The sequence below is a fragment of the Lepisma saccharinum genome, chromosome 3 (assembly GCF_977018435.1).
Source record: "Lepisma saccharinum chromosome 3, izLepSacc3.1, whole genome shotgun sequence".
In the NCBI taxonomy this organism is placed as follows: Eukaryota; Metazoa; Arthropoda; class Insecta; order Zygentoma; family Lepismatidae; genus Lepisma; species Lepisma saccharinum.
In genome coordinates this window covers 35,950,845-35,965,085 of record NC_139231.1, presented here as the reverse complement: position 1 = coordinate 35,965,085, position 14,241 = coordinate 35,950,845, and the positions used below count along the sequence as shown (strand labels likewise).

The following is a 14,241-nucleotide window of genomic DNA, read 5'->3' as shown; positions in this document are numbered from 1 at the left end:
TAATAACCTGTCAGTGTAGCAACCACACGATAGTTTTACAAGATGACGTGTGAGCATTTTTCTTTTTTTTCAATTTAAGGTAAGACTCTAGTTTACGTCCTTTTCCTAAGGAATACGTGTCATATATCGTTGGAAAGCTTATTTTATAAGGAATTCAACAATGTAAATCCCAAGGCGAGGAAAAAATCCTGAAGGAGTAAATCGAGAAAAACCGATGTTGGCCGGATATGCGTAATTGAACGTACTGAGGAATTTTTTAGATGATGAAGCACATATTTAGGGGTGAAATGAGTGCTAATGGAACCTAACCTAACAGGCCTAACCTAACCTCATAGGCATACCTTGACCCCGTGAATGGATAGTGGGGCTATCGTGAACAAAAAGTGTAAAAAGGTACTTACCCGAAGAGATGCCGGGTGCCGCACCACAAACGCAAGTAAGCAATCACCATGCAGATAAGGACGTAAAGTAGGGTCTAGCCTCAATTTTCGCTTAAAAACCTTTTGTGAATAGATTGTGCGGCATTTATCGGTTCATAAGTTTGGAAACACTGCACATCAGCTGACGATACTGCATATCAGCTGACGATAGACAACGTGAGTCAAGATTTGCCCACCGAATTAGCAACGACCAATAAATGATTATGTTAAAAATAACGCTTTTTCATGGAAAAAAAAGTGATCCCCAGCTTGAAAAATGTTCCGGTATGCATATGAGGTAAGTAGAAATGATTTTTATTTGAAAATAAACGAGTTCAATGTGTCTCCGGCTTATACAACTGGTACCCTCATTTCGTTCAATTTAGCATATACGGACAATACGAGAGCGTATTGTGCTCTCGTGCAGAAAGCAAATGGCGGCAGCAGCAATAGCGCGTAGGAAATAGATTTTCGTAGAAAACCACATGCATTCGCATTAAAATGGATCAAAACTACATTCCCGAACATCAACAACGGTACAGAAAATGATTTGCGTAAGTACTTTCTCCTGTAAATTTGAAGAAATCAGTCTCCGGTATAGTAAAGTGTTACCCCATTTTCCCCATTCCGAATGTCGGGATTTAAAGAATTTCCCGTCCCTACCCAAAAAAAATTATCCCGCATACCCCTACCCTGCAGTATGGTAAATCTTATCTCCAAAGGGAAATAAACTGTCCTTGCCGCCACTGTACTCATAAAAATGTTTTCTTTAACGACTTTAACTATAATTTAGTGGGAAAAGGATGAATTTCTTTTGTTTAAAATGTGTTTTTTAACTCATGTGCAAAACTATGTTTAAAACAAAAAAATGTTTTAAACAAAAAAAGTTTGTTTTGTTCTTTTTTTTTTTTAAAAAAACACAAATTTTGCCAACCCTGTTTGTAGACAAGTTATTCAACCCATCTTGTAAACAACGATTAGTAACGCCTACTTTGGGCGTTTGATTATATATATTATACATTTTTCTCTCATTTCCCACCTGTTAATTTTTTATACGTTCCACGTCAGTAAAGAGTATCTGCACGATAAATATTATTGTAATATAAGATTGAAATACGACGGAATTAGATGTTGAACTTTTTCAAACTATGTAACAAGGCACGTACCTGCTCTAAATATTTAGTTTGTAACGTTAATTTCCACTTATACAATCAAAATTTCACATTGACATAACATTGTAGGTCAATAACTTCACTCCTCGCCACACATACAAACACACACACACACGAAGACACACCAATATTAGAATTAATATTAAATTCTTGTATATCTCACAATTAACATGGAACTTCCTGCCCAATTGCTAGTAAGTACGCCTTTACACAAGTGTTGCCATTAAATCTAATAAAAAGTACTAAATGTACACATAATAAAAACTATTAGGTCACGTTATGAGTACTACATGAGGTACATGAACCTTTTCAAGTTAAATCCATGTTTATTCTTCTTTAATTTCTACTATATTCCAAATGTACTACACGTATTAACAAACTATTTGACTAATGATATTGGGTGTAATCGATGAATGTCCGATTTATATCGAGTGGATTCTAGGGGTGTGCGGAACAGAGTTGACATGTTTAAAACTAAAGTGTTTCAATCACTTTGTTTTAAAAGTTTAAAACACACGGCTTTGTTTTTTTACAAATGTTTTAAACGTTTAAAACAATGTGTTTTAAACATGTTTTTTTAGAAGTGTTTAAAACACATTTTGTTACTTGATATTATATAGTCTGTGATAATTTTTTGTTTGACAAACCTGTCTTTTTATTGAATCTGTGTCAAGTAAATCCGGGCAGTGTCTGCTGCCACGTTCTTTTTCTGCTAACCTCAAATAAGACATGCGCGTGCCAGCAGATTCGGTCTTTGTTTTATCGTGATTTCATCATGCTATGTATGCAATTACGTCTGGGACACATACTGTGAAGTTTTAGCGATTACTTACACAAAAATGTTATAAGATTAGTTCCCTAAATGCTCTCGTAGTTAGTTTAGGTTCTGTTAGCATTAAAATAATATTGCTAAATGCTTTCTAAAAAAAAGGTTCTAACTTACCTGTACAATCATTCCTACTAGTCATAAACTTGCATTTTCCTCGTCTTCATCTATTCTTAAGATTTGTAACATCCTCTTAGGGCCGGTTGCACCATCTCCACTTAACGTCTTATCCCCCACTTAGCACCATTTTGCGGTTGTTCAATGTCCGCCTAACGTTACCTAGCACTTAAAGTCCCGTGTAACGTAAGTGGCGGTCGGGGCTCCGCCTAACGCGTTAAGTGCCAGGTAAACATGGAAAAGCAGTACACTGTGCAGCCAACAGATACATGCAGCACCTAGTATAATCTGTGTTTACACTTTTATAGTTGATAAAATGGCAAAGTCTCGATCAGCTGTTGCAAATTGCGAAAGTTTGCTGCATGTTTTGCATTACCAAATAACAGCAAAAAAAGGCGGATTTGTTAATTATCCCAGGAACGGCAATAAATAAAGCAACGTTTGTAAATATATGTGTAGAAATGAATATTAGATGGTCATTTTCGTGTGTGTTCCGAAAATGTTGTATATTGATATCAGCATTAGCAGTTTCACTATAATTTCGTATGTAGGATTTGAGTGCATGAGGGTACAGAAAATAAAACCAGGTTAAAGTAATGCGTTTGATGCTTGCAAAATTGTATTAAAATGCCGTTCCAAATAAATGAATGTGTGTTTGCTGTAACCAATTTTTTTCAACCAAACGCAATACACGAAATGTACACCATGCATCAGTTGCTTTTTCGCAATCCTGGTAATTTGTAATCTTTAAGATTAAAACACGTGTAATATTATTAGAGTCACTTCCGTCGCCATTGGTGTGAATGTAACATTGCAAATGTGTTGTTTCCGAATAACAACTGGCAAAGAATGCACGTATAATATTTAGCAGTAGCTACTCTTACCGTCCAGTTCATACATATGTACGTACAAGGAACAATTTCCGAATGGTGGTGTGTTCTTTACAAACACACACATTTACAATAATAACCTTGCAAGAAACTACATACCTAGTAGTACATAAGACGTAATACCAATGTTTTAAGAAACGTATACATTGTATATGTGTGATTTTGTATGTTAACTTCCAAAATTGGCAAAAAAAAAAGTTTACTGTTAACAAGCATCCTTACGATGTTGACATGCATGTACAAGGAACAATTTCCTACTGGTTTTGTACCTAACCTAACCAACCCTACCCTAATATTCATGGGAGAGCATAAGACGTAAATGCGAAAGTTTTTTTTCGGTATTTACTACTTAGAGGAAACGTTTTATGCGAAGTAACATATTTTTCATTACATTGTGCTAGATTTTGTACTTTAACTTTAAAACTGGCAATAATAGAGACAGGTACAGCAGTATCTTTACGGCGTTGATACGTATATACAAGGAACAATTTCCGAATGGTGTTACGTTTCGTAGATACAAAGAAAATGCACCATTGTAATAAACCTTGCACGAATCTACATGCCTGAAGATACATAAAACGTGCACTCAAGTTTTTTTTGTTTTTTTAACATTCATATGCAATACACATGATCTTGTATTTGATTTTTCAAAATAACTGGCCTAAAAAGACGAGCGGCCAGGGGCATCATTAGCACCTTGGGAAATACATGCTAACAACACCAAACCTGGCCTGCCTAACCTATCCACGTAGGCATATTATAGCATAAATAAGCATGTAAATAGGTTTGGCAAATTATAATTTGTTTATTTAAGCTATTATATACATACGTGGATAGGTTAGGCAGGCCATGTTTGGTGTTGTTAGCATGTATTACCCAAGGTGCTAATACTGTCCCTATCCGCTCGTCTAAAAAGGACCACAGATTGTACGTATGTATAATGTATATTTTCCTGGTGAATATTACTGTTTTTTGTAAAGAAATATATACGTTCTTGCATTGCACTAGCATATAACGTTGCACGAAACTACCTATCTGAAAGTATATACAGCCTGGAGTTTCTTCTTTTTTCTTAATAAGAATAAAACATGCGTACATACAGTACTACGGTACTTTACATTACTATTTGATTCTTCCTTTTGTGCTAAGATGATAGTAATTCCCAAAATGTACCTTGTACATGGAACCGTTGATTAACGATTTTTTTTTGTGCTATTCGAATTTGTTTTGAATACAAAAATTTAATTTTCATCTGCATCGTTAACCAACTTTCACAAAAGCTGCATTATAAATAAAGAAGAAACCTATAAGATGGTCAACGTTGATAATACTAATACTCGCTATTCGCTAAAGAAGGGGTTACGGATTGATAAATTATTAACAGAAACTAATGATAAATTAGTAAGAACAGAATAGAAGATTGCTCTTCTCATTCCGTATATTTACACAAACTCAGATATGTCAGCCTTGCACTAAAAATTGAATAAATGTAACTTGCATTTGTTACGACTTCGTAAAATTTTGGTCACTGTTTAGTAGTGTTTAATATTTTTAAAAAAGTGACCGTATGTCTTACTGAAAGATAAGACGAGGAATATTCTTTTTTGCATTATGTTAATTGGAGTACGTGAAAAATAAATTGAAAATTTTGTAAGCATCCCACTACTTCGAAAGATTACGGGTTATATTGTATCATATAACATACATTTGATATTATATGAGAGTAAGACACATGCATTACCTACTTCTATCAGCTGTTTCATTTTATTGCAATAAATATTTAGTTTTTTTAAACATATTTCAGTTGAAAAAGCATGCATTTGGAATTGACAAGCAGATATTAGCACGTAATAAACAAACAAAACACAATCGAAAACACAACTTTCTCCAGTTTCTGTTGCCAGGTCGTACGGCAAGCAGGAGAAAGTTCCACCTTACAAGGCCGAGGATAAAAATGCTTGGTGCAACCCACCGCCGCCTAAATCTCCCGCCTGTCGTTATCCAGCACTTTGTAAAGTGGCAGATTAAGTGGCGATGGTGCAACCGGCCCTTAGCAGACGAATTACGTGGCAGGAGCAAATTTGACGCTCATTCTTACTGCTGACACGCGCGTGGCAGCAGACTCGGCCTTTTAATTTTAGGCTAAATGCCTATGTTGTTAGGTTAGGCAGGCTAGCTATGTATGCAGAAGGTAGCAAAACTGTTGTGCGACAAGATGGACCCGTGCTTTACTATAGAAATCGAAACTTCTCAGTTCTTTGTTTCGTACACCCGGCCGCAAATGTAATGGGGGAAAGAATTTACACAGCCGAAAATAAGTTGGCAATGCTGCTCACACCGAGACATTCGTGATAAGACGCATGAGGAGCCCCAAGCAAAGTTTTCTCGACGCACAACTTCAGTACCGAAGGGCATGCCACACGTCGATTGGCAACTTTCGGAAGCATGTTGTCTGTCTAACCAGTTCTCCCCAAATACCTGATTGAAAATGAATCTTGTGTTCACGTTTTCTCTCTCCAACGTAGGTCTGACATTGCAGTAATCTTACAATATTGTTTTCGTTCTTATTTTGCTTTGCTTTTATCATGACACGTTTACAATTTATCCCAACTATGAGGATGGATGATAATTAGATTAAATTGATAAAAACACTACAGAGATAGAACTCCATGCCGAGACCAGGACTCGAACTCGGAAGCTAGCAGTAGCGTACACAGGATTTCATCAAGGGGGGTTGTTATTTCTAAAGCTTTCTCCAAATTCACGTTGTTTTATTAAACTGTAATTAAATAATAATAATTGTAATTAATTAATAATACTTATAATTAACTAATTAGTTGAATTACTTTAAATAATACTACTAATACCACTACTACTATTAAGTAGTAGAGGTCTATATAAATATAGTATTTATGAAAGCAATAGAACGAAATTACTTTCTAGTCATTCGATTTTTACAAATTCTAGGAGCACGTTTGTTTCTTTGATACGAAATAGTTGTCTAGTAAACGAGGTGAGACATTTTAAGTGTGAAGAAAATCCATAAAAACAAATTAAAATAAATTGAAATAATGAAAGTATCATCCAAGGAGATGCGATGGTCTGGTTGGTAAGGTGTCTGACAACAACGCGGGCGATCAGGGTTCGATCCCCGGAATTGGTTTGAATTTTTCAGATCTTGTCCGCGCATAATGTCCCCGATAATTCACATCTGGATTGTCTTGCTGTTCTTACCAACAAAAAATTTACAATAGTTAATGTTATTGTCGTTTGAAATCCAGTAGCGGCTCGTGCCTAAAATAACAGGTGAAGAAGTACATTTATAGGCAATGAAAAACAAATAGTAAGTTGAACTGAATCATGCTTGACTCACCTACGTTTTGTAGATCAAATCGATCCTTCTATCTTTCAGGGCTGCAAATCTATCGATAATGTCTTCATGGAAGGGGTGACGTTCAATAAGTTCGTTCAAGAGCTCCTTTTGGATTGAAACGTTCGCCAAAGATGAAAGTCGGTTCTGTGATGTAGCGCTTCTTGAGTAGGTTTTTATTCTCTTGAGGCACGAAAAACTCCTTTCCACTGATGCACTGGTTGAGGGTATTGTTTCGACCAGGGAGAAGAGTTTGTAAGTTTCCTCGAATACATCTCGATTTGCCCTCAAAGAATGAAGAACTTCTTCAGGTGTGCAATTTTTGTACTTTAAATGATCATTGTAAAAAAGAGACAGCTCATTTTTAAGGCGCTGAGGCTTATTGAATATTTGGGGATAACACTGTTGTAGCTGGCATAGTGCATCGGAGGGGAAATTAATGGAATGTGTCTGAAATTTCGATGTGTCTACAAGACAGAGGAACTTCAATTTGTCACAGTCTTGAAACCGAACACTTATTTGCATCAAAATATTATCAAGTATTTCAAAGTAGAGGATTCTATAATTAAGGAAAACTTCTGATTGTTCTCTTCCGGTAGTCACACTCGTGAGTTTGGCTGTGTTTTCAAACAACGTACCGAAATATTGTTCGTTCCTTCTTGCCGTTAGAATATCAGTCGTACTCTTGATTTTAGCCACGCAGAAACTGACGTCCAACGATCTTTCCTGAAGAACATCGAAAAGAACGTCAGTCATACTAAAAATGTCATTGAAAACTACGGCCAGGAAAGTGAACTGAAAACTGTTCATTTCATGAAGAAAACCTTTGCTTGATCGAATGGCCTTTTCATCAGATTCTGGATCGTCCATAATTATTTCAAATACATGTTTCAGCCTGTCCCAGTCTTCAATGATCACACGAATGAGTCTGGAATGGGAACTCCACCTCGTCTCGGTTAAAGTTGGAATTCTTTTGGCCAAAACTGAAACAAGAACATGCGTTCGTTTGGCAGATTTGTGAAAAAAATTTGGAAAACCACTGATACTCGCAAAAAATATGCAGCATTTTGAATTGCTATTGCAACTTTGTTTCAGAACTATATTTAGCCGATGGGCTAAACAATGGACAAACATTGCTTGAGGTGCTTTATCCTTAATTCTTTTCTGCAGTCCGTTTAAGTGCCCTGACATTACACTTGCCCCATCGTAGCATTGCGCAACTAATTTACGTTCATAATCAAACTCTTTCAATACACCGTCTAACAAATGAAAGAGTGTTTCTGCAGACCTATCAGCACTTACGTCAAAAAAAACTAAAAATCGTTCAACCAGTTTCCCCTCTTCATTAACATATCTCACAATAATGGAGCACTGTGATATCTGGCAAATATCTGTGGTGTCATCCACTTGAACAGAAAAAAAAACCTGAAGCTTTAATTTCATTCCTAACATATTCCTGTAAGTACTCAGTAATGCATGCAACGAGTTCGTTTTGTAATGTCTTAGAGTCACCACTGAACACGTTTTTTATTTTCTTGTAATGGTTCTGTATTTCTAACGAACTTCTCGATATTAATAATGCAACAAGTTCTTTGAAATTCCCACGATTAAGCGAAGACACGCTTTCGTCGTGACCCCTGAAGGCAAGTTCTTGTTTACATAAATACAGCGTTGCGTCAACTATTAATTGTAGGAAAAGCCTATTTAATCTTACATTTTCATTGAACAGTACATTTAAAAGCCTACTATTTTCTTGAAGGGCATCTGCTATGGTATTCCTGTTTTTTTTTTCAAAAACTTTGAATTGTAATTTACACTTTAAATGTTCCACCGAATCATTGTGCTTATGCAGAGAACGCGTTATATTGACAAAATCGTTATACCCTTCTTTATTCCACACATTGTATTTGTTGCTAAACAGTAAACAAAGCCAGCAGAACAACGATTGCAAATATCGACTACTACACAACCAAGGAAAGTCGACAAACCAGGAACTTTTAAATTTAATGTTGTACGATTTCCCTGCCTTTTTGTTCTCTCGCTTAACTGATATTTGAAGAATGTCAGTGGGCCGCCCACAATTTAAAACGTCTTTTTTGTCTTGATCCGTCCATCTGGAAAATGGTGTCTGCAACAAATTACACACTAAGTCATTTACTGGGTTCATTGTACAAACCACAGCTCAACACATGAACACAACACACGATAGGAAACGCGAAACACACACGCGGAACAAGATCTCGCGAGAACGCAAAGATTTTGGCACAACCACTGGATGCGATGTTTTCTCCGACGAGAGAACTGCTTCACGTAGAAGGCGACACCCGTTCAAGGCCAACGCTAGGTGACGTCACCGTTGCCATGACAACCGGCTAAGTCTTCCGCACCCTGGCGGGGTTTGCTCTACGACGAACTCACGTGCGTAGCGCCGAGCGGCGTAATTTGAGTATTATCGCGTGCGTTCTGCTGGGAAATAGTTTAATTTAACAAGCAAATGAAAAATGTCAATATTAATTTGAAAATTAGGTGAAAACATCTGCACTTGTTGCACTTGGCCAGCCGCCACTGTTGAAATCAGAAATTTAAACGTGCTAGTGTAAACAATGGGTAGGTGGACTGGTGGCTGTGTATTCTTCTTCGCCTAACTATACATTACCCACTTAAACGAACGAAGAACTTTTTTAGTTAATGCTCATTGTTCACACACAAACACACACAGAAAAATACATGTGCATTGAACATTTGATGCACTTGAGATACAAAACAACTTTTTTCTCATATAAATGAAAGGTGCCCTCATATTTCATTATCGGGAATTCGTGTTTATTTTGAAGGCATTCACTCTGAATAACGCGTGTGTTTGGAATGCTGTGCTTTTTCAATGCTGCATGGAAATAACAATTCAAATTATTATTATTTTTATTATTATTATTATTATTAGTAGTAGTAGTAGTAGTAGTAGTAGTAGTAATAATATTGTCGCAGATCTTTGACTATGATAAATTGGAAACCCTGCATGCTCCAAGGAGCTTTGATAAGGCACCTGAATTGCCTCGAGTTGAACCAGGAAATGTGCAATCTTTAATCCTCAAGTCCAATCTGCAATACGAATGCCGTAAAAAGTTGGTGTGTAGATTTGGTCAGGTGAAATTGCTGGTTGATGATAGGTGAATGTTTTTTTTCGTTATCTTCTGATGCTTTTCTACCTCTGGTTGTTGAATGCCGAATAGATTAATTTGGTGAACTGACAAGCATGAAATGGCCAACCCCGTGGCTAATTGGTTAGCGCACGCGCTTCGAAGTTGGGAGGTAGAACCTGGACCAGAAAATATGGATGTCATTATCTTCATTCCACTACCATCAATCACATCTTTAATCTTTATCATCGCGATTAACCGAGAGTGGTAGAACAGTGACTTGAAATGACACAAAAAGAACCTGCTGTGTCTGTTTCCGAGTTTAAAGCATTGTTGTTTCTTCAGTCAATAGTGACAATGGAAGTGACAGGGATATGAAGTGCTTCTTATTTTATAAGCAATAGCAACACGAAAAGGGCGACAGATATTCCTCGTATTTCCGATTTTCTCTGAAACTAATTTCCCGTCTGTGGTGATAATTAATTCTATTTAATGTGCGAAATATGTTTGAAATCAATTTGTGCTAATCTATGTAACTGATTAAAGAGAGCCTCCACGATGGCGCAGTCAGAACGTCGCCTCATTGCAATCAACGAGTCCTCGGTTCGATGCCCAGTGGAGGCACATAATGGTTCGGATTCCACTTTAAACTGTAGTTCTCGTCCCGATTTGCCTATGTATGCACAAAATTTGTGGTAGTTAGTTACTGATCGTAAGTTGCATTGCTGCAGGATCTCCGGATAAGAGACGTGTTGAAAGGAGCTTCTAATTTTCAAATAGATTTTAATTTTTTGTATTTAGTGTAGTTTTTATCCCACTTTTGAGAAATCACGACGATGAAGATGAGTGATGATATGATAGATGGACAAACAAAAATCAATGCCCAGACCGGTATTCGAACCCGGAATCTCTGTCGTCGTACTGCGCGATGCTAACCATACCTCCACGGAGGTCGAAAATTTTCACATACAGTAGAAACTTACATTTTCCTTACATATTTGGTTTACCTACTGCACCTTCTACCACTCTCTCTTATCATGAATATGGATATTACCTCTTCATTTCAAGTTTAACTTATTTACAACTACCGCTGGGTAGTGAATGAGAATTGTATGTATATTTTCGTTTCCTGTTGAGGCACAAAATCCATCACCCAGATTTAACATTTAAAAGATGTAGGTCCTGTTAGGTTTAATCATTACGAATTCGCGTAAACCAGGAAACATTTTGCGTTGTTTAAAGATTATCAATTAGGATACAATTTAGATATAATGAGAAAATGAAACTTGCATGTCACAATTGCCATATCCAACTGATCTCCTTACGTATAATAAAAATAGTGTTTTGCACGTCACACTTCAATTGTATGCTATGATTGTTTCTCTGTTATGAACGAGATGTGCCTCCCCCTAGCGCCCGTCAAACAGAAAGAGGATTGTCCCGGAAGAACTAATTTTCGATCTAATACCACCCATAAATCAAGTGTCCAGAAACAGCTATTACGCATGAATATAAGATAAAATACTCCTTAGCAATTACATATAATTATAAGATAACTCGTGTCAGAGAGTTAGAACAATGTGACTAAACTTCCCCGCTCTTGCTTCCGAGTTCGAGTCCTGGTCTCGGCATGGAGTTCCATCTATGTAGTGTTTTTTATCAATTTAATCTAATTATCATCCAACCTCATAGTTGCGAGAAGGAGAAGGAGAGAAGAGAAAGGAGACGAGAGGGGAGATGAGGTATTTGTAGAAAATATCGTCTCAGCGTCATAATCGTGTCATGGTAAAAGCAAAGCAAAATAAGAACAAAAAATAATGTAAGATTACTGCAATGTCAGAACTACGTTCGAAAGAGATAACGTGAACACAAAATCATTCTCAAACAGGCATTTGGGGAGAACTGTGTAGACAGAAAACATGCTCCCGAAAGATGCCAATCGACATGTAGCATGACCTTCGGTACTGAAGTTGAGCGTTGAGAAAACTTTGCTTGAGGCTCCTCATGCGTCTTATCACAAATGCCTCTGTGTGCGCAGCATTGCCAACTTATTTTCGGCTGTGCAATTTGTTTTTCTACCATTACATTTGCGGCCGGGTGTGCCGTCCTGTAAGTAAGCTGGTAACTAATATCTGAATACACAATGCGTGATTTTGATTATGACGTGATTTTTTTTTCTCTTGCTATACAATTCATTCGTTTGTATAACTGACTGAAGCGCAGACGCTTACTGTACAGTGGGATCCACTAGTATTGCTCGGCAAATTGTCCATGACTATTATCATTAATTTTTCTCTTACATCCTGTGTGTCCTTAAGCGATGGATGTTTATGTATGCTGGTGCAGAAGTTGTCAATAGCTTGTTTTGAGTTTTCTTTTAATTCTTGAAGCTCTTATTGGGTCAAATAAAGTGCACGAACATGGTGATGGACAATTTCCACGGTAATACTCATTGATCCCACTGTACAGGAAGCAGAAAATATTTCACACTGATTTTTCCAGGACGAGGGTAGTATTTCTATAATATTTAGTTTCTTGAAATTTAGATGAATATGAATCCTAACCTACTTCAGCAGTAGCGGAAAAAGTGGGGCTATTAAACCCAACATTTGTCCCTGCAGTAGAGGTGTGCGGGATTCCGAAAAAATATATGTCTGGAACGTATAGGAAATTGTTAGTTTTTGTACCAGAAGTACAAAAACAAACACTTCAAGATGAAAATTACGTGTAGAATTCGAGATTTCAAGAGCTTCGGGAAATATCGAACATATCCCGTCCCGAAAATTTCCCGACTTTATCGGGAAATTGAGAATTTTTCCCGTCCCGAATATCGGGATGTAAAGAATTTCCCTCCCGACCAAAAAAAAATTCTGACCCGCACACCCCTTCCCTGCAGTATAGTAAACCTTATCTCCAAACGGAAATAAACTGCCCTTGCCGTCACTGTACTTCAGTAATATAGTTTCATAAAAATGAGTATTTTTTCTTTAACGACTTTAACTATAATTTACTGGGAAAAGGTTGACTTTCTTTTGTTTAAAACATTTTTTTAACTCATGTTTAAAACTATGTTTAAAACAAAAAAGTAGTATAATCGGGTTTCTTCAAAATAATACTTGCTACGAGGCCTATTATTTTTATTAATTTAGGCACAATGGTAAACCTATTTTGATGATGTTTTTGTCGATTTTGTGCTATTGCAAAATGTGATTGTTTACCTCGTACTTGGTACGAGTGTCGAGGTCTATTGTTTTTTATTAATTTAACCACAGTGGTAAACGTATTTTGATGATGTTTTTGTTGATTTTATACTATTGCAAATCTGTGATTTTTTCATCTGGTACTTGATACGAGTGTCATAATTTCTTACGAGTTAAATTACGTAACATTACATAATATTGTGATGCCCTCATATTAAGCTTCCTTTTATTGTATTTTTATAAGGGTAAACTATCGCATCATGCTCATGCAACAGGCTATTACATAACATTACGCAACATTACAATGGCACAGAAGTTAACTTGTTACATCATCTTTATGCAAACAGGTTATTACGTAATATTATAATGACTTGTATCTGACGTGGTGTTTTCTGTTTTTCATCATGGCTTTGCGCTTAGGCTATTTAAAGGGTTTTCGCATTACAGATTAGTCAGTATCGTGAGAGTGTTTGAATAGTACGGAGGTGTTGTTGCAATGCTCCTTATTTTTTGATAAAAGCTAAGTTTTTTAACATATTTTAAAACTACATACTATTTATTATTTCAAGTTTAAAGGTGTTTCAAGTCTTGTTTTTTTTCTTTTTTTATAGTAATTTTATCAGATTTAGTTTTGATGTGATTGGATGTTATTTGTTGTCTTCGGAAAAATTCTATATAAATAACGTAGCTAAAAATTTTATCGTAATTATTAATAATTGTTCATACTTAGTACAAATATTTATTTTATTTTGAAGGTGATATAAGTGGGTTTTTCACATAGATTGAATTTTGACTTAATTGTGCGTTTTAATTTTTTGTATTTTCCCGAGAAAATTTATATATAAATACCTGAGCTGAAAAATTCTATTATAAATGTAACTATTGTTTTTTAAAGTTACATTCTATCAATTATTGTAATTATTGTTCCGCAACAGTCCACCCTTACCGGGCAGCTTCTGGCAGGAAAACCCCAATAAACAACTAAATAGGCTCGTTAGTCTTGGGTTCCCATCCCGTTCCTCACCAGAGCGCTCGGAACCAAATAATCAATCACAGGCAAGAACTTACTGAATTAATGTTGCAGGGTGATTGCTGAAAACTCGCAGAAAT

General features: G+C 36.3%; 1 protein-coding gene across 3 annotated transcripts in view; it reads right to left on the bottom strand.

Annotated features, from left to right (window-relative positions):
* LOC145984977 (uncharacterized) overlaps window positions 1–1,791 on the bottom strand; it is a 106,785-nt gene extending 104,994 nt beyond the window's left edge. The window contains exon 1 of one of the 3 annotated variants that reach the window (XM_083118434.1): window positions 1,755–1,791. The gene's annotated coding sequence lies outside the window, so the exon portion shown is untranslated. Of the gene's footprint in view, window positions 1–1,585 lie in introns of all 3 variants that reach the window. The other 2 variants (XM_083118433.1, XM_083118435.1) reach the window with 2 other exon arrangements.
* Between the last annotated feature and the right edge of the window lie 12,450 nt (window positions 1,792–14,241).